The sequence below is a fragment of the Arachis ipaensis genome, chromosome B5 (assembly GCF_059453495.1).
Source record: "Arachis ipaensis isolate K30076 ecotype BB chromosome B5, ASM5945349v1, whole genome shotgun sequence".
Taxonomy (NCBI): Eukaryota; Viridiplantae; Streptophyta; class Magnoliopsida; order Fabales; family Fabaceae; genus Arachis; species Arachis ipaensis.
This window is the reverse complement of record NC_142440.1, coordinates 56808851-56832697: the sequence shown is the minus strand read 5'-3', so window position 1 is coordinate 56832697 and position 23847 is coordinate 56808851. Positions and strand designations below refer to the sequence as shown.

At 42.4% G+C, this 23847-nt stretch overlaps 1 non-coding gene across 1 annotated transcript; it reads left to right on the top strand.

The window, feature by feature from the left end:
- The first annotated feature begins 23128 nt into the window (after positions 1-23128).
- LOC148564276 (small nucleolar RNA R71) lies at positions 23129-23235 on the top strand. The gene has a single exon (XR_015884704.1). It is a non-coding gene; the product is annotated as a small nucleolar RNA R71 (small nucleolar RNA).
- The last annotated feature ends 612 nt before the right edge of the window (positions 23236-23847 follow it).

Sequence of the window (23847 nt, the reverse complement as noted above, 5' to 3'; positions counted from 1 at the left end):
GGGAACTCACTTCCCAACAAGAAGAACAGCTACTCAGTGTGCTGAGGAAACACAAAAGAGCAATTGGATGGAGCTTGGCTGACATAGAAGGCATCAACCCTCAAGTTTGTGAGCACAGAATATTTCTAGAAGAGGGAGCAAGGCCTGTTCGTCAACCCCAAAGAAGACTGAATCCCACTATCTTGGATGTTGTCAAAAAGGAAGTGACCAGACTACTAGAGGCAGATATCATCTACCCCATCTCAGATAGTGAATGGGTAAGCCCAGTACAAGTGGTGCCCAAGAAGTCTGGAGTCACTACAGTGAAGAATGGGCATGGAGAGCTCATAGCAACCAGAGTACAGAATGCCTGGAGGGTCTGCATTGATTACAGGCGCCTAAACCAGGCCACTCGTAAGGATCACTATCCTCTTCCATTCATTGATCAAATGCTGGATCGCCTGTCAGGTAAATCACATTATTGCTTTTTAGATGGTTACACAGGCTATTTTCAGATTCATATAGCTCCTGAAGATCAGGAGAAGACCACTTTTACATGTCCTTTTGGGACTTATGCTTATAAGAGAATGCCCTTTGGCTTGTGCAATGCACCGGCTACTTTCTAAAGGTGCATGATGACTCTTTTCTCTTACCTTATTGAGGACTGTATGGAGATTTTTATGGATGATTTTAGCGTTTATGGTGATTCTTTTAGCCTTTGCTTGGATAGTTTATCTAGAGTATTAGATAGATGTGTCAGTACAAACCTTGTATTGAATTTTGAAAAATGTCACTTTATGGTTAAACAAGGTATTGTACTTGGACATGTTGTGTCTAATACTTGCATTTCTGTAGATCCAGCAAAGGTGGATGTTATTTCTAGTTTACCTAACCCCTCCTTTGTGAGGAAAGTCTATTCGTTCCTTGGCCAGGCAGGTTTTTACCAGAGATTCATTAAGAACTTCAGTAAGGTAGCACCTCCCTTATCCAGATTACTGCAGAAAGATATTGAGTTCGAGTTCAGTGAGGATTACAAACAAGTGTTTGATAAGCTGAAGACTGCGCTGACTCAAGCTCCAATTATGAGAGGACCAGACTGGAGCCAGCCATTTGAAATCATGTGCGATGCTTCCAACCATGCAGTAGGAGCAGCGCTGGCTCAGCGTGAAGGTAAGGATCCTTTTGTAATTGCTTATGCGTCTAAGACTTTAGACGCCGCTCAGTCTAATTACACTACTACTGAGAAAGAGCTTCTTGCTATTGTTTTTGCTCTGGATAAATTCCGAGCCTATTTACTTGGTACTAAAGTAGTAGTGTAGTCAGACCACACAACTCTAAAGTATTTATTAGCTAAAAAGGAGTCCAAACTAAGGCTTATACGTTGGATACTGCTACTACAAGAATTTGATTTAGAAATTAAAGATAGGAGTGGTAACCAAAATCTAGTGGCAGACCACTTGATTCGCCTTGAGCACATTAAGGATACCTCCACTCCTATATATGATAATTTCCCATTTGATAACCTGCAAGCAGTTGATGCCAGGGCATTTTGGCCAGTTTCACTAACCTTTTCTTTACTGTTTTTAAGGTAGTTTCATGCATTTTCTTAGAAAATAAGCTAGTTTTGGGTAGATATTCACTTACATCTTGATTCAGGCATACATTGAGCACTTTACATGATTTCTTGAGCATTTTGCATGAATTATATGACAAATTGGATGATGCATGACTCATGACTTGGACTAGAACTTTGATGCACTTTGTTGCTTGATTTCAGGACAAAGAAAGCAAAGAAGAACCACGTTAGCAGTCACGTTAGTCCCACTAACGTGACCTCTAACGTGGAATGGGTGCTAACTTGCAAAGTTAATGAGAAAGGTAATCGCCAATAACGCCCTCTGTTCCGAGGCTTACCTGAAACTGTAGGTCGATCTCGGATGAGATCTTCTGTGCTGGTCGAAACCGATGTGTCTGGCTGGTAAAAGGCGGTCGGAGTTGGTGCGTCCGACTTGTTTGGATTGAACGTGCTGCTGATCCTCTATCACCAAAGGGTGGGGGCTACCTGCAAGAGACTCCGATGCTTAAGTTAGCACGGGTATTAAACAGGTGTTATGTAGAATCAGAGTATGAGTTATACCTGGGTGCTCCAGTGTATTTATAATGGTGAGAAGTGACCTTTCTAGATAAGATAAGTTAGTTATCTTATCTTATCTTATCTTTGGGTGAGGTCAGCTTATCTTCAACGGAACCGCCTTTATCTCTATATGCTTGGGCTGCCTTAGGATTTGAGTCGTGTTCCTCTACCTGGGCCCTTTATTGGGCTCTCTTGTTGACTCGGTCGAGTTCTTTAAGAAGAAGTCGGTCCGCTTGACCCGAAAAGGTCGGTCGCTTTATCGTTGATCATCCCGGGTCGGATAGCTCGACCTAAGGTATGAACAGTGCCCCTGCTTGAGCTCGGTCTTGTCTGTCGAGGTCGAATTCCTTGGTCCTTTTTGTAGTGAAGCCGAACTCAAGCATCTTGTCGACTTCTTTTTGTAGCAGCTTTTGAATGTAGAACGTTTTCCTCTACAAACGTGCGCTTTTGTATTAGCGCTTTTTTTTGGGAATGCAAGTGGTTTTAATATCCGCATTTAATTGACAGTTAATTGCCCCGTTTCCCTAACTTCCCTATTTTTGAATTTTGTACTCCAGAAACGGTTTCTCTCCTTCACCCTTTTCGTAACTTCTTCATATTTCTTCTTTCATTTTCTCGCTTTCACCTTTTTTGATTTTTCTGAAGCTTCCACCTGGAGTTTGCAGTTGCGCGTTTTAGCCTAGCGACGTTGCTTTGTCACGTTGCTTTTTCGTGGGAGAAGGGTGATTCTGGCTTTTTGCCTTCCGCTTCCCTGCTTTTCTTCGCAGTTTCTCTCATTTCGCAGGTTTGACTCTTCTTCCTTCCTTCTTCTACACCATTTTTGTGTCTGTTTTGAGAAAGTTTGGATCTTTCTGTCTTTTTTGCTGATCACTGTGTGTCTTGTAGTTTCTCCATCTGTTGCTTGATACTTTTAGAACTTTGCATGTTTATGAATGCTTTTGTATTTGAAGCTTTGAAATGATGACTTTGTTTGATTCTGAAAAAAGGTTGTGTCTTTGCTGTTTTTCCGCTTGGCCCTTTTGGCATTTCTGATAAACTATGGAAATAGTGCTTTCTGCTGATAAACTGTAGAAGGGTGGACCTTTTGCATTTTTGCTTCCTTTGTTTTCTTTCTGGATTTTATTTTGATGAGTGCCGGGATGTAGGCTGTAGAAATAACTTAAAGACCTTGCTTGTTTACTGCCTCCAAGGGATGCCCCAAGACTTTTTGTCTTGAGTCTTGGGGTTTTCCCTTTTTTATTTATCCATCCGTCAAGATGTCTTGCCCCCTGTCCGAGATGTTTTTAAGTAATCCATTCTTCTTTTCTTTTTGTAGGATTTAGTTGACCTCATGTCTTCCCAAAATAACGTTGTAGAGATGCCTTCCCAGGTTCCCGCGGGTATGGCCGATTGGGTGGACTCCATGGTTCTCATGTGTGTCTCGCTGGTTGATTCTGAATTTTGTGCGCAGGTTAGGCAGTTTCATAGTGTCTGTAGTAATTCTGGTGATGAGAAGAACTATTAACTTGTCCCTCCTTTTTCTGACGAGAGAGTCTGCTTTTCAACTCGGGTTGTTGATGGTCGCCCCTTCTTTTATGCCTATGATTTTTTCTTTGGTCAGCTGGGTATCACCCTTCCTTTTACCCAATTTGAAACCGACCTGTTATGGTCTTGTAATGTTGCCCCTTCTCAACTTCACCCTAATTCCTGGGGTTTTATTAAAATCTTCCAATTGTTGTGCAATGGTTTTGGTATTCCTACTTCCCAATCTCTCTTTTTCTATCTGTTTGTCTTGACTAAGCCCGGTGTGGTAAAAAAGAAGTCAGCTTGGGTCTCCTTTCGTTCTACCTAGGGAAAAAAGGTTTTTTCCATGTTTGACGAGTCGTTTCGTGATTTTAAAAACTACTTTTTCAAGGTTCGAGCTGTTGAAGGAGCTCGCCCCTTTTTTCTGGATGAGAATGACGAACCTGCTTTTCCCTTGGAATGGCAAAAAGACATGAGGGTCTCCAGGTATTCCTGGAAAATATTGGATGAGGCTGAGCGAGCCTTTGTGACTATTTTGGAAGAACGCTGGGGTCAATCTCCCCATCTTGACACAAAGAAATTTCTAACCAATCATTCTCTTCTTCAAACTGAACTGGGTATCTTGTGTTTCTTTTATTATCTTTGTTTATGTTGCTTGTAGCTGTCTCTCCGACTTGTCCGACTTGTAGCTGAATTTTCTTGTTTTATTTGCAGAGGCAATGAAGAATAGTGAATCCATGAAAGCTTTTAAGAGGGCACAGAGGGCGACTGCTGCCAGAAATTTTGCGGCCAAAACGGCTGGGGAGGGGTCCTCCCAAGTGCGCGAGAAGCCATTAGTGCCGAGTTCTCCCGGGATGAAGAAGGTGATCCCTACACCCCGAGTCCGTTTGGTGGATCCTCACCCTACTTCTGCTGCTCCCTCTGTTGCTCCTCCCAATAAAAAACAAAAGACTGCTGAGCCCTTTGACCTCGATGCTCCTGATTTTAATCCCATTGAATTTGTGGATCAGCAAATCGGTCCCTACGGCGCTCTCTCCATGGACAATGTGTCCATCCTTCGTCACTTAGAATTTATGGCCCGAAATCACGTGAAGATGGCATATATGGCGGCTGCCATATATCGGACTGCTCAGAATCTCCCTCTCCACGCCACTAAAGCGTTTATGGAGGAGGCGAAACAAGAGTTTGATCGGATGAAGGAGTTGAAGGAGGAGCTTGAGATAAAGGTAGCCAAGCTGGAGAAGGACTTGAAGAACGAGGAGGCAAGTTCTCAATCACTGGCGGCTTCTTTGAGGTTGGCTGAGGATGCAGCCATGATGCATAAGGAGAGTTACATTGCATCTTATCGGGAGGTGCTGCGCCTGAAGGGGGAGCTCGACAGTGTCCGGGAAGATTATTCTGAGATCCAAAGTCATATCGTTGGCAGCGTGACTGCTGCTTATGAGAACTTGAGGGAGCAAGTTCAGGTCATTGCTCCCGAAGCCGATCTCACCTCTTTTAGCCTGGACAACGTTGTCAGGGATGGCAAGATTGTTCCTGATGATGAGGTTGTTCCCCCTACGTCCTCTGCCAAAGTGTCGACCTCTTTAGTTCCTCCTGCTGTGCTTGACTCGGATTGCCAGATTCTAAACCGGGAGGATGGAACTGTGGATGCTGTTCCGATCCAGACTCGTCCTCCTTCTCCTTGTCCTGATGCTGCCAAGAAGGCTCCTGATGTTTGCTGATCTCTTTCTGGATATGTAGTTGGGCCGGCTTGTGGGCTTTTAAAACTTTTTATTTAAGTGCTGACATTTTCATGTTGCTTGTTTAGCAACTTTTTATTTTGACGAACAAAAGGTAGCTCGCTATCTCTTAATGGTAGGTTTTGGTGGCCTTCCGAGCCTTATAACTTTTTTGTAGAGTAAAAAGAGGTAGCTTTTTGACTTGGCATTTTTTTTACTGATGTTTGAAATCTTGCATCTCGACCTCTTCAGATTGCTTTGTTTTATTGTTTGTAGCTTGGATCTTTTGAGGTTATGGTTATGTGGGTCCGACTTGTTTTTCGGTTTTCTCGCTTTTGCTTGTATCTCTGACGATCTATAACCGATTCTTTCAAGTTGGTCCTCCAAGTTATTTTGGCAGTCCTTTGTCCCGTCTTTCTCAGGGGTTACCTTTGTAACTTGCTTTGTAGTAGGCCGACTTCTTTACGTCGTCCTTTTCTAAGTTATTTATGTAATCCTCTTCCTTAGATTTTTGTCAGATCTCTTTCCGGGATTACTTTTATAACCTTTTAGTAGTAGGAGTCCGACTTCGTTATGTCGGTCTCCTTTAAGTTATTATTGTAATCCTCTTTCTTGGATCTTTGTCAGATCTCTTTCAGGGATTACTTTTATAACTTTTTAGTAGTAGGAGTCTGACTTCATTATGTTAGTCTCCTTTAAGTTATTTTTGTAATCCTCTTTCTTGGATCTTTGTCAGATCTCTTTCAGGGATTACTTTTATAACTTTTTAGTAGTAGGAGTCCGACTTCGTTATGTCGGTCTCCTTTAAGTTATTTTTGTAATCCTCTTTCTTGGATCTTTGTCAGATCTCTTTCAGGGATTACTTTGATAACTTTTCGTTTTGGGCTGACTTTGTTATGTCAGGCCCTTCTAAGTTAAAGTAATCCTCTTTAATAGGGTTGGCCAGACCTCTTTCCAGGGTTTACTTATAACTTGGTTTGACATGGTCCGACTTCTTAATGTTCGACAAGTCTTTAAGTTATTATTTTAGCGATCCGTAAGACCTCGTCAAGTTCTTTTTTAGATCACTTTCGATAACTTCTTACATTATTCTGTGTTCATCTTTGCCGATTTGTAGAAAGTGGTTGTCATCTCTAGATCTTCCTTTGGGTGAATCGCATTTTCACCTTTATCGGACGGTTGTCTTTATCGTGATCGTGCAATGAAATTGTTTTTCACTTTCTGCCGATCTGTTGCTTTATAATTGGACGATGAGTGCTTTAGATTAATGCGTCTTGAGATCTTTGTAGAATATCTAAAATATATTTTATTTAAAGGAAAAGTGCAAATATATACATATGGGATTGTCTGAGTCTCAACTTGGTGCCTCATTAAAAAACCTTTTCAGGAAAAAGAGTGCATCCAATGATGAGGTCTTTTATCTCTTCTAACTGTAGTACCTTCTTAGGTTGCAGGCGTGCCAAGACCTGGGAAGCTCTCGTCCATCGAGTTCAGACAGTCTGTAGTAGCCCTTTCCAAGTACTTCTACAACTCGGTAGGGTCCTTTCCAGTTTGCTGCCAGTTTTCCTTTTCCTGGTCGAGTTGTTCCGATATCATTTCGGATTAGGATGAGATCATTTTCTACAAAACTTCTCGGTACTACCTTTTGATTATATCTGGAAGCCATTCGGCGCTTTAGAGCTTCTTCCCTGATCCGAGCTCTTTCCTGGATTTTGGGTAACCAGTCGAGCTCTTCTCTCTGCAGTTGGGAGTTTGCTTCCTCATTGTAGTGAATTACTCTAGGCAATCCTTCCTTGATCTCTACTGGGATCATCGCCTCTATTCCATATGCTAATCGGAAGGGAGATTCCTTCGTAGTGGAATGTGGCATTGTTCGATACGCCCATAGGACCTGTGGAAGCTCTTCTACCCAGGCTCCCTTTGCATCTTGTAATCTCCATTTTAGTCCGGCCAGTATGACTTTGTTAGAGGCTTCGGCCTGTCCATTGCCTTGTGGGTGTTCAACGGAGGTGTACTGGTGCTTTATATTCAAGTCGGCTACTAGTTTTCTGAAGCCTGTATCTGTGAATTGAGTGCCATTATCTGTGGTTATTGAATATGGAACCCCGAACCTCGTGATAATGTTTCTATATAAGAATTTCCAGCTTCTTTGAGCGGTGGCGTTAGCTAGGGGCTCTGCCTCGATCCACTTTGTAAAGTAATCTACCCCTACTCTGAGGAATTTAACTTGTCCTGATCCTTGTGGGAAGGGGCCGAGAAGATCGAGTCCCCATTTTGCAAATGGCCAAGGCGAGGTCACGCTGATGACCTCTTCTGGCGTGGCGATGTGGAAGTTAGCATGTTTCTGACATGGTGGACATGTCTTTACAAATTCTGTAGCTTCTTTCTGTAGAGTTGGCCAATAAAATCCTGCCCGGAGTACCTTTTTGGCGAGAGCTTGCGCTCCAAGATGATTGCCACAAATGCCGCTGTGTATTTCTTCTAGCACTTCTCTTGTGTTGGAGGTCGGTACGCATTTTAGTAAAGGTATTGAGATTCCTCTTTTGTACAGGATGTTGTTTATGATGGTGTAGTACTGTGCCTCCCTTTTTAACCTCTTTGCCTCCTTTTCTTTTGTGGGGAGCATTCCTGTTTTGAGGTAGTTGATTATGGGGGTTATCCATCCTTGGTCCTGACTTGTTATAGTCAGGACTTTTTCCTCTTCCGAGATTGACGGGTTCTGCAACATTTCTTGGATGAGGCTTCTATTGTTGCCCCCTGATTTGGTGCTGGCTAATTTTGAGAGTGCATCAGATCGGGCATTTTGTTCGCGGGGTATGTGGCAGATCTTGTACTCCCCAATTTTTCTGAGCTGTTCCTTTGTTTTATCCAAATACCTTTTCATGGTGGGATCTTTGGCTTGGTAGCTCCCTGTTATTTGTGATGTGACCAATTGTGAATCGCTGTAAATGTTGAGTTTTTGAGCTCCGACCTCTTTAGCCAGCTTCAAACCGGCTAATAATGCTTCATATTCTGCCTGGTTGTTTGAAGCCGGGAATCCGAACTTGAGGAAGAGCTCAACTTGGGTTCCTTGGTTGCTTTCTATTATCACGCCTGCGCCGCTTCCAGTTTTATTTGAAGAACCGTCCACGTAAAGATTCCATTCTGTGGGGGTTTCTAAGGCATCTGTGAATTATGCGATAAAGTCGGCCAGATACTGTGATTTGATGGCCGTTCGAGCTTCGTATTGGAGGTCAAATTCTGATAGCTCGACTGCCCATTGTAGAATTCTTCCTGCTAGATCTGTTTTCTGCAATATTCTTTTTATGGGCTGGTTAGTTCGAACCTTAATGGTGTGAGCCTGGAAGTACGGGCGGAGTCGTCGAGATGTTAGGATAAGAGTATAGGCAAATTTTTCTATTTTCTGGTAGTTCAGCTCGGATCCCTGTAGTGCCTTGCTAATGAAGTAGACGGGTTGTTGCCCATGTTCGTCTTCTCTGACTAGTGCTGAAGCTATTGCCCGGCTCCCTACTGTGAGATATAGTATGAGCGGCTCTCCTTCTCGTGGTCGAGATAGGATAGGTGGCCGTCCTAAGAACTCCTTGAAGTCTTAGAAGGCTTGCTCGCATTCTGTCGTCCATTCGAACTGTTTTCCCTTTCTTAAAGTAGCATAGAAGGGGAGAGATCTTATCGCAGCTCCTGCTAAGAATCGGGATAAGGCGGCCAATCTCCCGTTGAGTTGTTGTACTTCTTTGACGCAGGTTGGGCTCTTCATTTTGAGTATGGCCTGACATTTGTCTGGATTTGCCTCAATTCCCCTTTGTGTGAGCATGAAACCTAAAAATTTGCCTGCTTCTACTGCGAAGGCGCATTTTGCGGGATTGAGTCACATGTTGTGCTTCCTTATGGTGTCAAACACTTGAGCCAGGTCGGATAATAATGTATCTTCACTTTGTGTCTTTATCAACATGTTGTCCACATAAACTTCCATGATTTTTTCGATGTGACCTGAGAAGACTTTATTCATTAGCCTTTGATAAGTATCTCCTGCGTTCTTGAGACCAAAAGGCATCACGATATAGCAGTAGTTTGCCTTTGGTGTTAAGAACGAGGTCTTTTCCTGATCTGGTGGATACATGGGGATTTGGTTGTATCCCGAGTATGCATCCATAAACGAGAGGTATCTGTATCCGAAGGAAGCATCTACCAGAGCGTCTATGCTTGGGAGTGGGTATGGATCTTTTGGGCAGGCTTTGTTGAGATCTGTGTAATCGGTGCACATTCGCCACTTCCCATTTGCTTTTTTCGCCAAGACAACGTTGGCCAGCAATAGTGGGTACTTGACTTCTCTTATAAATCCTGCCTCCAGTAGGGCCTGTACTTGTTCTTCCACAGCTTTGGATCGTTCTAGCCCGAGTTTCCTTCGTCTCTGCTGAACCGGCCGAGATCCTGGGTAGACCGCCAACTTGTGGCACATTAGCTTAGGGTCTATGCCTGGCATGTCTCTGGCTTTCCATGTGAAGAGATCGACATTATCTCATAAGAATTGTACCAATAATTCTTTTGAGTCTCCTCCTAGAGTCGTGCCAATATTGGTTGTTTTGTCCGAGGTGTCTTCGATTTGAATCTTCTCCCTCTCGCTTTCTGGCTGCGGACAGAGTTCTTCTCGTTGCTGGACTCCGCCTAGTTCAATTGTATGAAACTCCTCTCCCCTTTTTCTAAGGTTTAGACTTTCGTTATAACAGCGGCGTGCCATCCTTTGATCTACTTTTGTTGTGGCTATCCCTTCTGTGGTTGGGAATTTCATGCATAGATGTGGGGTTGAGACTATTGCGCCGAGTTGATTGAGTGTTGTCCAACATATTAGAGCATTGTAGGCCGAACTTACGTCGACCACAATGTAGTCTATTTTGAGGGTCCGAGATTGGTTCCCCTTTCCGAAGGTTGTGTGTAGCGATATGTATCCCAGTGGTTGTACTGGGGTATCTCCTAATCTGAACAGGCTGTTCGGGTATGCCCTAAGCTCCTTTTCGTCTAAGCCGAGTTTGTCGAAGGCTGTTTTGAATAAGATGTCGGCAGAACTCCCCTGGTCCACTAATGTGCGATGTAGGTTGGCGTTTGCCAGTATGACAGTGATGACCATGGGATCATCATGTCCCGAGATGATGCCGAATGCGTCCTCTTTAGTGAATGTTATCGCCGGGATGTCGAGTGTTTCCTCCTTTCCTTCGACATGACATACTTCTTTGAGATATCTTTTGCGAGATGATTTGGAGATCCCACCTCCTGCGAGCCCACCGTGTATCATGTGGACGTGTCTTTCTGGTGTCCGAGGTGATCGTTCAGTTCGTCCGTCATCTTCGTCCCTTCGCCTCTTTCTTTAGTCATCATCTCGGGTGGCTAGAAATCGATCTAATTTTCCTTCTCTCACCAATTTTTCTATGATATTCTTTAAGTCGAAGCACTCGTTGGTGGAGTGCCCTCGGACTCGATGGTATCCACAATATTCCTTCCGGTTTCCCTCTCCCTTTTTGCCTTTGAGCGGTCACGCTGGGGGGATTTTCTCTGTATGGCAGACTTCTTTGTACACGTCGACCAGGGATGCCCTGAGAGGAGTGTAATTATGGTATTTTTTATTTTCTCCCCTTGTCGATCTTCTTTCTTTCTGGATTCTTTGTCTTTATCCCGGTAGGAGGCTCCAGATTTTGAGGTTTCTCCCAATCGGGCATTTTCTTCCATATTGATGTATTTTTCTGCTCGTTCCTGTACTTCATCCAAGGAGGTCGGGTACTTTTTTGATATAGATTGGCTGAAAGGTCCTTCTCGTAGGCTGTTGATGAGTCCCATGATGGTGGCCTCTGTGGGTAAACTTTGTATGTCTATGCATGTTTTATTGAATCTTTCCATGTAGTTGCGGAGGCTCTCCCGATCTCCTTGCTTGATCCCTAGTAGACTGGGGGCGTGCTTGGCCTTATCTTTCTGGATGGAGAATCTGGCTAGGAACTTTTTGGCCAGATCGTCGAAGTTTGAGATAGACTTTGGAGGTAGGTTGTCGAAGCATCTGATTGCCGTCTTTGTGAGGGTTGTTGGAAAAGCTTTACAGCGAATGGCATCTGAGGCGTCGGTAAGGTACATTTTGCTTTTGAAATTGCTGAGATGATGGCTAGGATCTGTGGTGCCGTCATATAAAGTCATATCCGGTAGTTTGAAGTCCTTTGTGATCTTGGTTTTCATGATCTCCCTGGTGAATGGATCCTGTTCTTTGCGTGGGCTTTCCTCGGGAGTGATTTGAGGGGTTTTCGATTTGAGATCGGTTTCTAATTGTAGTAATTTTTCTTCCAATTCTCGTCGTCGCCGTACCTCTCTTTGTAGATCCTTTCCGATCTCTCGTTGTTGTTGGGTTTCTTTTTCAAGTTGCTTCAAGCGATCTTGAAGTGCTTCTATTGCTCCCGGGTTTGCTGAATTTTTGTATCCGTTGGATTCCGGGGTATCTTTTGGTGGGGTGTCTGTATTTTTGTGCGGCATTCTGTTTTGTAAATCTGAATCGTGGTCGTTATCATGGTCGTCCGCCATGGTGATGGGATGACTTCCAGGTCCCCGGCAACGGCGCCAATGTTCCGAGGGTTACCTGAAACTGTAGGTTGATCTCGGACGAGATCTTCTGTGCTGGTCGGAACCGATGTGTCCGGCTGTTAAATGGCAGTCGGAGCTGGTGCGTCCGACTTGTTTGGATTGAACATGCTGCTGATCCTCTATCACCCAAGGGTGGGGCGTACCTGTAAGAGACTCCGATGCTTAAGTTAGCACGGGTATTAAACAGGTGTTATGTAGAATCAGAGTATGAGTTATACCTGGGTGCTCCAGTGTATTTATAATGGTGAGAAGTGACCTTTCTAGATAAGATAAGTTAGTTATCTTATCTTATCTTATCTTTGGGTGAGGTCAGCTTATCTTCAACGGAACCGCCTTTATCTCTATAGGCTTGGGCTGCCTTAGGATTTGAGTCGTGTTCCTCTACCTTGTCCCTTTATTGGGCTCTCTTGTTGACTCGGCCGAGTTCTTTAAGAAGAAGTCGGTCCGTTTGACTCGAAGAGGTCGGTCGCTTTATCGTCGATCATCCCGGGTCGGATAGCTCGACCCAAGGTATGAACACCCTCGAAGCCATCATAAGCCCACGTTAAGAGTCACGTTAACTAAGTTAACGTGAACTCTAACGTGGAAGAAGACAACAAGACCAACGTTAGTGACACTCTCCTTTGTCACTAACATTGGACCAAGCTCATAATTGGCCACGTTAGTTACCACGTTAACTTAGTTAACGTGGACTCTAACGTTAAGAAGCAAAAGAGAAGCCAACGTTAGTGACATTCACCTTTGTCACTAACGTTGGCCAAGCCTCTATAAGCCACGTTAACTCCCACGTTAACTTAGTTAACGTGGAAGCTAACGTGGAGAGAGCAATTGATAGCCAACGTTAGTGACACTTACCTTTGTCACTAACGTTGGGGCAAACCACCAAAAGCCATGAGCAACGTTAACTCCCACGTTAACTTAGTTAACGTGGAAGCTAACGTGGATAAAGAGATGATGAGCCAACGTTAGTGACACTCACCTTTGTCACTAACGTTGGGGATGGCTAGCATTACTACGTTAGAAGCCATGTTAACCTAGTTAACGTGGACTCTAACGTGGGAAAGGGGCACATTGGAACGTTAGTGACAAAGGTAAGTGTCACTAACGTTCTCGAAGAATTGGCACTGCTAAGTTAGAAGCCACGTTAACCTAGTTAACGTGGACTTTAACGTAGGGACAAGGGAGGACTCTCCACGTTATTGGGAAAGGTAAGTCCCAATAACGTGTGCGAAGGACCAAGAGGTAACGTTAGTGGTCACGTTAGTGCCACTAACATTGAAGTCAACGTGATCATATGTGGGTTAGGAACGTTAGTGAAAAAGGTGATTGTCACTAACGTTCTCGAACCCACACTTTCACTTAACGTTGACACCACTAACGTCCTGAGTCAAAGTCCCTGCCTACTTCACCTTTTCTCTCTGCAAGCAAAGCTAAGCCCAATGAAAAGGATAACTACTTCAAACTCAAGATTCAGAGGCCCATACCCAAGACTTGAAGAGCCAACTAGAAGATGAGAAGAGTAGTATATATAGGAGTAGCTTTGAATTAGTTAGGGAGTTGGAAACTTTAGGGAGCCTTTGGCATAGAACTACTCTTTGTATTTTACTTTCTCTGCACTTCTAGTTTTACTTTCATGATGTATTCTCCATCTTTGTTTTCATTTTCCAGAGCTATGAACAACTAAACCCCTTTCATTGGGTTAGGGAGCTCTGTTGTAATTCGATGGATCAATATTAGTTTTCATTCTCCTTCTTCTATCTTTTCTCTTGATTTTATTAGAAAGCTTTCGATCTTCATCCAATTGGGTAGTTATCTTGGAAAAGAAGCTATTCATACTTGGATCTCTTCTGAACCTTGAAAGAGGAATGAAGAGATCATGCTAGAAATGATTTCTCATGCTGGACCAAATTGGGTTTGGATGGATATTGATGACATGTCAACACGTCATGTTTTTCTATGCTTTTTCATACAAGAAATTGATGATTAGTGCTTAAATATTGCATTCTTTTATGCTTAAATGGTATATTTCCTTGATCTTTTAATTTTATAAATTTGGTAGGAAATAAGAAGAAAAAGAAGCAAAGAAGCACAAAATAAGCTAAAAAGGAGAAAAAAGAGCTTTGGGGCACACTTTGAAGTTGGAGCACACTTTAGAGCCTTAGGCCACGCTTTTAAAAGTGTGGCCCATGACCAAATCAAGGAAGCATGAACAATCAGCACACAAAGCTCAGTTCACTAAGTGAACTTAGCTTTGCCGTACAAGAAAAATGTGCTTGGAGGCAAGAAATTTCGCTAAGTTAAAATCTGGGCATTTACAGCATGACCATGCCTCCTTCAAAGGGCAATAACTTGAGCTACAGATGTCCAATTGATCTGCTTCTAGTTGCGTTAGAAAGCTGACATTCAGAGCTTTCCAACGATATATAATAGTCCATATTTGGCATGAAATTAAGGCACAAGTGAAAGGCATCTTTAAGGACCAAAAACAAGCAAAAATAAACCAAAGTGGCTTCCAACGTGGCTCTTTCTTGCTTCCTTTGTCCTGAAATCAAGCAATACAGTGCATCAAAGTTCTAATCCATATCATGAGACATGCATCATCCAATTTGTCATCTAATTCATGCAAAATTCTCATGAAATCATGTAAAGTGCTCAATGTATGCTTAAATCAAGATGTAAGTGAAATTCTACCCAAAACTTGCTTATTTCCTAAGAAAATGCATGACACTACCCTAAAACAGTAAAGAAAAGGTCAGTGAAACTGGCCAAAATGCCCTGGCATCACAACACCAAACTTAAAGCTTGCTTGTCCCTAAGCAAGTACTGGAACAAGAGAATGATGAATGGAATGCCAAGAGGAATGAGTCATTATTGTGGAGGTCATATCCTTGGTTTTATGATGGTTTCATGCATAGCAACTTAGGTTCATTCCTTCACTGGCTTTCAGACCTTTATCATGTCCTGGAATACTCACTTGATTGCACCCTATGAGACTCTTATTCATTGATCCTTTTATTGTTTTCAGGGCTTATTTGTGTTCTTAGGCTAAGTGCTCTGTGAGGGGGCGACTCTTTAAGATAAGCTTTCAGCCAGCACTCCCGAACCAGTTGGTTCAAGGTGCTAGGTGTTAAGACACCCCTAAGGACTTACTCCCTCAAGTCTCTTTCCCCCATACATACACACCACAGGCACATGGTTTGTTATTTCCTTTCTTGAGACCTTGGTGTCCAGCACCTCTTTGGGTTACTAAATGTTCTGTAGCACGGTTGCTCTTGATAGTGGATTTTCAGTTGATAATCCCGGGTTAGTTAACCCAAGTTACCAAGTGATGAAGCACCCCTACGAACTTATTCATCCAAGCAGATCCTTGGTATAGGAGCACCACAGACACATCTCTCAAGTTTCAAACCCTTGGTGCCTAGCCTTATTCTTTATTAACTTTTCTTTCTTTTTCAACTCTTATTGTGCTTTTCCCCTTTTTTCTTATTAGGATCTTGTTATTTAGCTAGTCTTATGGGGTGTGTTTCAAGCATATGATTCAGGACAGATAGTTGTCTTCCCACCCTTGTTGGTGAACCAACTTAGCTAACTTATGATCACATCACACACTAAGGAACTTACTCCACAATATGAACTCCACTCTGGTCTTTGATAACACACATTCTCTTTTTATTAAAAAGGAGACAAGCATACAAGTAAGCAAGGTGAAAATCCAGCAGGTATCGTGGACAGCACACATATGACAAAAGCAATAGAGCAACATTAAACTCTAATCATCTAAACTAATGAGCAACTATAAATCAAGTTCCTTCGGACTTCCAATTTTTTTTAGCATTTTAAGTATATGGAATTAAGTAATAACACAACCTTCGGGTGATGGTTTCTTGCTATCCCCTTGTTGTCCTTATCCATAGTTTTTGCTCCTTCACTTCCTTGGATGATGGTGCACTATTTCCTCAGAAGGTTCTTGCAAAGCTGGCAGTTGCTTGTTTCCAAAGCACTTGAGACATAGTTAGCTTGCATGTATGCTTGCGAATTTCTGAACTTAATTTGGTGTGTGAACACCAAACTTAGTTCTTTTGCCTAGTACAACAGATTGCATACTTGCAGAGAGCCTCATATGTTGTTATTAACAAAACAACCATTAACTTCAAACTAAACTACTGCTAAGTGGTTCCCCTAATTGATTGGAGCTAGCAATCTGTCATTGGAGTGTAGTGTGATTATAACAAATATCTTTGGTGGAACACCAAACTTAAAACTGCACTTTCACTCTTGGATTTGTTTTGGTGTAGAACACTAAACTTAGCTCCTCGCAATACAGGGGAAACAACTTGTGATTTTTATTGAAATGACGATAAAAAAGAAACTACCTCAGGTTGGGTTGCCTCCCAACAAAGTGCTCTTTTAGCGTCGCTAGCTCGACGATTCCTCCATTACTTGAGATGATACTTCACTTTGGGGTTTTCCACCATGTTGCCCATATAGTGTTTGAGCCTTTGTCCGTTCACAGTGAAAGTCCTCTCCGAACTTTCATCCATGATTTCTATGTGCCCATATGGCGAGACTTTTGTGACAAGAAAGGATTCTGACCACCTTGATTTGAGTTTGCCAGGGAACAGTCTCAATTTGGAGTTGTAGAGGAGTACTTGCTGCCCCTTTTCGAAACTCCTTGGTGCCAGATGCAGGTCATGTCTTCTCTTCGCCTTTTCTTTATAAATCTTGGCATTTTCATAGGCTTGAGATCTAAATTCCTCCATCTCTTGCAGCTGCAAGATCCTCTTTGCACCAGCAGCGATGCTGTCAAAATTTAATAACTTGAGAGCCCAGAGAGATTTGTGTTCCAGCTCCAGTGGTAGATGACAAGCTTTCTCATACACCAGTTGGTATGGGGACATCCCTAGTGGCATTTTGAATGCTGTTCTGTATGCCCAAAGATCATCATCCAGCTTCTTCGACCAATCCTTTCTTGATGTACCCACAGTCTTTCCCAAAATCCTTTTTAGCTCTCTGTTAGATATCTCAGTTTGCCTACTTGTTTGGGGATGGTAAGGTGTGGCAACCTTGTGTTTCACCCCGTATCGTAGGAGAAGAGCTTCTAGTGGTTTGTTACAAAAATGGCTCCCTCCATCACTGATGAGTGCTCGTGGGACTCCAAACCGGCTAAAAATATTCTTCCTGAGGAAGTTCATGACCACCTTGTTATCATTTGTTGGGGTTGCAATAGCCTCCACCCACTTGGAAACGTAGTTGGTGCACGAAATTGTGATCTCAGGCAACGGTGCCAGAAACTCTGTACGCACGTCTTAATAAATCGTTTTTCATTCACAACTTCAATACAACTAACCAGCAAGTGCACTGGGTCGTCCAAGTAATAAACCTTACGTGAGTAAGGGTCGATCCCACGGAGATTGTTGGTATGAAGCAAGCTATGGTCACCTTGTAAATCTCAGTCAGGCGGATATAAAATAGTTATGGAGTTTTTGAACATAAATAATAATTAGATAGAAAATAAGGATAGAAATACTTATGTATATCACTGGTGAGAATTTCAGATAAGTGTATAGAGATGCTTTCGTTCCTCTGAACCTCGCTTTCCTGCTGTCTTCATCCAATCATTCTTCCTCCTTTTCATGGCTGGCTTTATGTAAGGACATCACCGTTGTCAATGGCTACTTTTTATCCTCTCTGGAAAATGGTCCGATGCGCTGTCACTGCATGGCTAATCGTCTGGAGGCATCACCCTTGTCAATGGCTGCATCCCATCCTCTTGTGAAAATGGTCCAAATGCTCTGTCACAGCACGGCTAATCATCTGAGGTTCTCGATCATACTGGAATAGGATTCACCCTCCTTTTGCGTCTGTCACTACGCCCAGCACTCGCGAGTTTGAAGTTCGTCATAGTCATTCAATCCCAGAGCCATACTCGAAATACCACAGACAAGGTTTAGACTTTCTGGACTCTCATGAATGCCGCCATCAATCTAGCTTACACCACGAAGATTCTGATTAAGAGATCCAAGAGATACTCATTCAATCGAAGGTAGAACAGAAGTGGTTGTCAGGCATGCGTTCGTGGGGGAATGATGATCATTGTCACGTTCATCACATTCAGGTTGAAGTGCGAATGAATATCTTAGAAGTGGAATAAGTTGAATTGAATAGAAAAATAGTAGTACTTTGCATTAATTCATGAGGAACAGCAGAGCTCCACACCTTAATCTATGGAGTGTAGAAACTCTACCGTTAAAAATACATAAGTGAAAGGTCCAGGCATGGCCGAATGGCCAGCCCCCATGATCTAAGAATCAGGCGTCCAAAGATGATCCAAAGATGAAAATACAATAGTAAAAAGTCCTATTTATACTAAACTAGTTACTAGGGTTTACAGAGATAAGTAATTGATGTATAAATCCACTTCCGGGGCCCACTTGGTGTGTGCTTGGGCTGAGCTTTAGCTTTCCACGTGCAGAGGCTCTTTCTGGAGTTGAACGCCAGGTTGTAACGTATTTCTGGCGTTCAACTCTGGTTCGTGACGTGTTTCTAGCGTTTAACTCCAGACAGCAGCGTAGAACTGGCGTTCAACGCCCTTTTACATCCTCTAAACTCGGCTAAAGTATGGAATATTATATATTGCTGGAAAGCCCTGGATGTCTACGTTCCAACGTAATTGGAAACACGCCATTTTGAGTTCTGTAGCTCCAAAAAATCCACTTTGAGTGCAGGGAGGTTAGAATCCAATAGCATCAGCAGTCCTTATTCAACCTCTGAATCTGATTTTTGATCAAGTCCCTCAATTTCAGCCAGAAAATACCTTAAATCACAGAAAAATACACAAACTCATAGTAATGTCCAGAAATGTGAATTTAACATAAAAACTAATGAAAACATCCCTAAAAGTAACTAGATTCTACTAAAAACATACTAAAAACAATACCAAAAAGCGTATAAATTATCCGCTCATCACAACACCAAACTTAAATTGTTGCTTGTCCCCAAGCAACTGAAAATCAAATAGGATAAAAAGAAGAGAATATACTATAAATTCCAAACTATCAATGAAACATAGCTCCAATCAGATGAGCGGGACTTGTAGCTTTTTGCCTCTTGAATAGTTTTGGCATCTCACTTTATCCATTGAAGTTCAGAATGATTGGCATCTATAGGAACTCAGAGTTCAGATAGTGTTATTGATTTTCCTAGTTCAGTATGATGATTCTTGAACACAGCTATTTTATGAGTCTTGGCCGTGGCCCTAAGAACTTTGTTTTCCAGTATTACCACCGGATACATAAATGCCACAGACACATAACTGGGTGAACCTTTTCAGATTGTGACTCAACTTTGCTAAAGTCCCCAATTAGAGGTGTCCAGGGTTCTTAAGCACACTCTTCTTTTGCTTTGGACCTTGACTTTAACCGCTCAGTCTCAAGTTTTCACTTGACACCTACACGCCACAAGCACATGGTTAGGGACAGCTTGGTTTAGCCGCTTAGGCCAGGATTCTATTCCATTAGGCCCTCCTATCCACTGATGCTCAAAGCCTTGGGATCCTTTTTATTTACCCTTGCCTTTTGGTTTTAAGGGTTATTGGCTTTTTGCTCTTGCCTCTTGGTTTTAAGAGCTTTTGGCTTTTTCTGCTTGATTTTTCTTCTTTTTTTTTTCGCCTATTTTTTTTTCTGCAAGCTTTGTTCTTTGCTGCTTTTTCTTGCTTCAAGAATCATTTTTATGATTTTTCAGATTATCAAATAACATGTCTCCTTGTCATCATTCTTTCAAGAGCCAACATATTTAACATTCTTAAACAACAACTTCAAAAGACATATGCACTGTTCAAGCATTCATTCAGAAAACAAAAAGCATTGTCACCACATTAATATAATTAAACTAAGTTCAAGGATAAATTCGAAACTCATGTACTTCTTGTTCTTTTGAATTAAAACATTTTTCATTTAAGAGAGGTGATGGATTCATAGGACATTCATAACTTTAAGACAAAGTTACTAAATACTAATGATCATGTAATGAAGACACAAACATAGATAAGCACTTAACATAGAAAATGAAAAACAGAGAAAGTAAGAACAAGGAATGAGTCCACCTTAGTGATGGTGGTGTTTCCTTCTTGAGGAACCAATGATGTCCTTGAGCTCTTCTATGTCTCTTCCTTGTCTTTGTTGCTCCTCCCTCATTGCTTTTTGATCTTCTCTAATTTAATGAGGATGATGGAGTGCTCTTGATGTTCCACCCTTAATTGTCCCATGTTGGAACTTAATTCTCCTAGGGAGGTGTTGATTTGCTCCCAATAGTTTTGTGGAGGAAAATGCATTTGAGGCATCTCTGGGATCTCATGGTGATGAGCTTGAAAGGGACCTCGGGGATCACCTTCTTCTTGGCCACAACATCATAGAAGTGGTCTTGATGAGCTTTGGAGATGAATCTTTCCATCTCCCATGACTCGGAGGTGGAAGCTTTTATCTTCCCTTTCCCTTTTCTAGAGGATTCTCCGGTCTTGGGTGCCATCAATGGTGATGCAAAAACAAAAAGCTTATGCTTTTACCACACCAAACTTAGAATATTGCTCGCCCTCGGGCAAGAGAAGAAAGAATAGATGAAGAAGAAGAAGAGAATATGGAGGAGAGGGGAGAGGGGTGTATTCGGCCAAGAAGGGGAAGAGAGGGTTGTGTTGTGTGAAAATGAAGAAGAATGGAGGGCTTTATATAGGGAAGGGAGGGGGGGTAAGGTTCGGCCATAAGGGTGGGTTTTGGATGGGAAAGTGATTTTGAATCTTGAAGGTAGGTGGAGTTTATGAAGTAGGTTTATGGGGAAAAGTGGATGGATGTGATGATAGAGAAGAGAGATTGAGGTGATTGGTGAAGAGTTTTGGGGAAGAGTGTTTATGGGATTGTGTGAAAGAGGGGTGAGAAGAAGTGAGTGGAGGTAGGTGGGGATCCTATGGGGTCCACAGATCCTGAGGTGTTCAAGGATTTACAACCTTGCACCAAATTAGGCATGCAAAATGCCCTTGCACACAACTCTGGGCGTTCAGTGCCAGATTGGTGCTTGCTCTGGGTGTTGAACGCCCATTTGTTGCCCATTTCTGGCGTTAAATGCCAGAACCATGCTTGTTTTGGGCGTTCAGTGCCAGCTCGTCTCCAGGGTGCAATTCTGGCCTTCAAACGCCCAGATGCTGCCCCTTTTGGGCGTTTAGCGCCAGAACCATGCTCTGTTCTGGCGTTGAACGCCAGCCAGATGCTTCTTACTCGCGTTAAACGCCAGTAAGGTCTTCCTCCAGGGTGTGATTTTTCTTTTGCTCTTTTTGATTCCGTTTTCAATTTTTATATTTATTTTGTGACTCCACATGATCATGAACCTAATAAAACATGAAAGAACAAGAAAAATAAAATTAGATAAATAAAAATTGGGTTGCCTCCCAACAAGCGCTTCTTTAATGTCAATAGCTTGACAGTGGGCTCTCATGGAGCCTCACAGATGTTCAGAGCATTGTTGAGACTTCCCAACACCAAACTTAGAGTTTGGATATGGGAGTTCAACACCAAACTTAGAGTTTGGTTGTGGCCTCCCAACACCAAACTTAGAGTTTGACAGTGGGGGCTCTGGTTGACTCTGTTTTGAGAGAAGCTTACTGTGCCTCTTTTACATGTTTACAGAAGGGTAACCTTGAGTTGTAAACACAAGGGAGTCCTCATTTAATTGAAGGACTAATTTACCTCTATCAACATCAATCACAGCTCTTGCTATGGCTAGGAAAGGTCTTCCAAGGATGATGGATTCATCCTCATCCTTCCCAGTATCAAGGATTATGAAATCAGTAGGGATGTAAAGGCCTTCAACCTTTACTAACACGTCCTCTACTTGTCCATAAGCCTATTTTCTTGAATCGTCTGCCATCTCTAATGAGATTTTAGTAGCTTGCACCCCAAAGATTCCCAGTTTCTCTATTACAGAGAGGGGCATGAGGTTTATCCCTGAACCAAGGTCACACAGAGCCTTTTCAAAGATCATGGTGCCTATGGTACAAGGTATTAGGAACTTTCTAGGATCCTGTTTCTTCTGAGGCAATGTCAGTTGATCCAGATCACTTAGTTCATTGGTGAACAAGGGAGGTTCATCTTCCCAAGTCTCAATACCAAATAATTTGGCATTCAGCTTCATAATTGCACCAAGGTACTCTGTAACTTGCTCTTCAGTAACATCCTCATTCTCTTCAGAAGAGGAATACTCATCAGAGCTCATGAATGGCATAAGGAGGTTTAATGAAATCTCTATGGTCTCTAGATGAGCCTCAGATTCCTTTGGTTCCTCAAAGGGAAACTCCTTATTGATCATTGGATGTTCCAGGAGGTCTTCCTCACTGGGATTTACGTCCTCCCCTTCCTCTCCAGGTTCGGCCGTGTTGACTATGTCAATGGCCTTGCACTCTCCTTTTGGATTTTCTTTTGTATTGCTTGGGAGAGTACTAGAAGGGATTTCAGTGATCCTTTTACTCAGCTGGCCCACTTGTGCCTCCAAATTTCTAATGGAAGACCTTGTTTCATTCATGAAACTTACAGTGGCCTTAGATAGATCAGAGACTAAGTTTGCTAAATTAGATGTATTTTGTTCAGAGTTCTCTGTCTGTTGCAGAGTGGGTGATGGAAAAGGCTTGCTATTGCTAAACCTGTTTCTTCCACCATTATTAAAGCCTTGTTGAGGCTTTTGTTGATCTTTCCATGAGAGATTTGGGTGATTTCTCCATGAGGGGTTATAGGTGTTTCCATAAGGTTCACCCATGTAATTCACCTCTGCTATTGCAGGGCTTTTAGGATCATAAGCTTCTTCTTTAGAAGATGCTTTTTGAGTACTGTTGGATGCAGCTTGCATTCCATTCAGACTCTGAGAAATCATATTGACTTGCTGAGTCAATATTTTATTCTGAGCCAATATGGCATTCAGAGTATCAATTTCAAGAACTCCCTTCTTTTGAGGCGTTCCATTACTCACAGGATTCCTCTCAGAAGTGTACATGAACTGGTTATTAGCAACCATGTCAATGAGTTCTTGAGCTTCTGCAGGCATTTTCTTTAGGTGAATGGATCCACCTGCAGAAGTATCCAATGACATCTTAGCTAATTCAGACAGACCATCATAGAACATATCCAGGATGGTCCATTCTGAAAGCATGTCAGAAGGACACTTTTTGGTCAGTTGCTTGTATCTCTCCCAAGCTTCATAGAGGGATTCACCTTCTTTCTGTCTGAAGGTTTGAACATCCACTCTAATCTTACTAAGCTTTTGAGGAGGAAAGAACTTGGCTAAGAAAGCCGTGACCAGCTTATCCCAAGAGTTCAGGCTATCTTTGGGTTGAGAGTCCAACCACACTCTAGCTCTGTCTCTTACAGCAAACGGGAAAAGCATGAGCCTGTAAACTTCAGGATCTACTCCATTAGTCTTAACAGTATCACAGATCTGCAAGAATTCAGTTAAGAACTGAAAAGGATCTTCAGATGGAAGTCCATGAAACTTGCAGTTTTGCTGCATCAAAGAAACTAGCTGAGGTTTCAGCTCAAAATTGTTTGCTCCAATGGTAGGGATGGATATGCTTCTTCCATTTAAATTAGAATTAGGTTCAGAAAAGTCACCAAGCATCCTCCTTGCATTATTATTATTTTCGGCTGCCATCTTCTCTTCCTGTTCGAAAATTTCTGAAAGGTGCTTGCTGGATTGTTGTAATTTAGCTTCTTTTAGTTTCCTCTTCAGAGTCCTTTCAGGTTCTGGATCTGCTTCAACAAGAATGTTCTTGTCCTTGCTCCTGCTCATATGAAAAAGAGGGAACAGAAAAATAATAATAGGGATCCTTTTTACCACAGGTATAGAGGTTCCCCTGTGTGAGTAGAA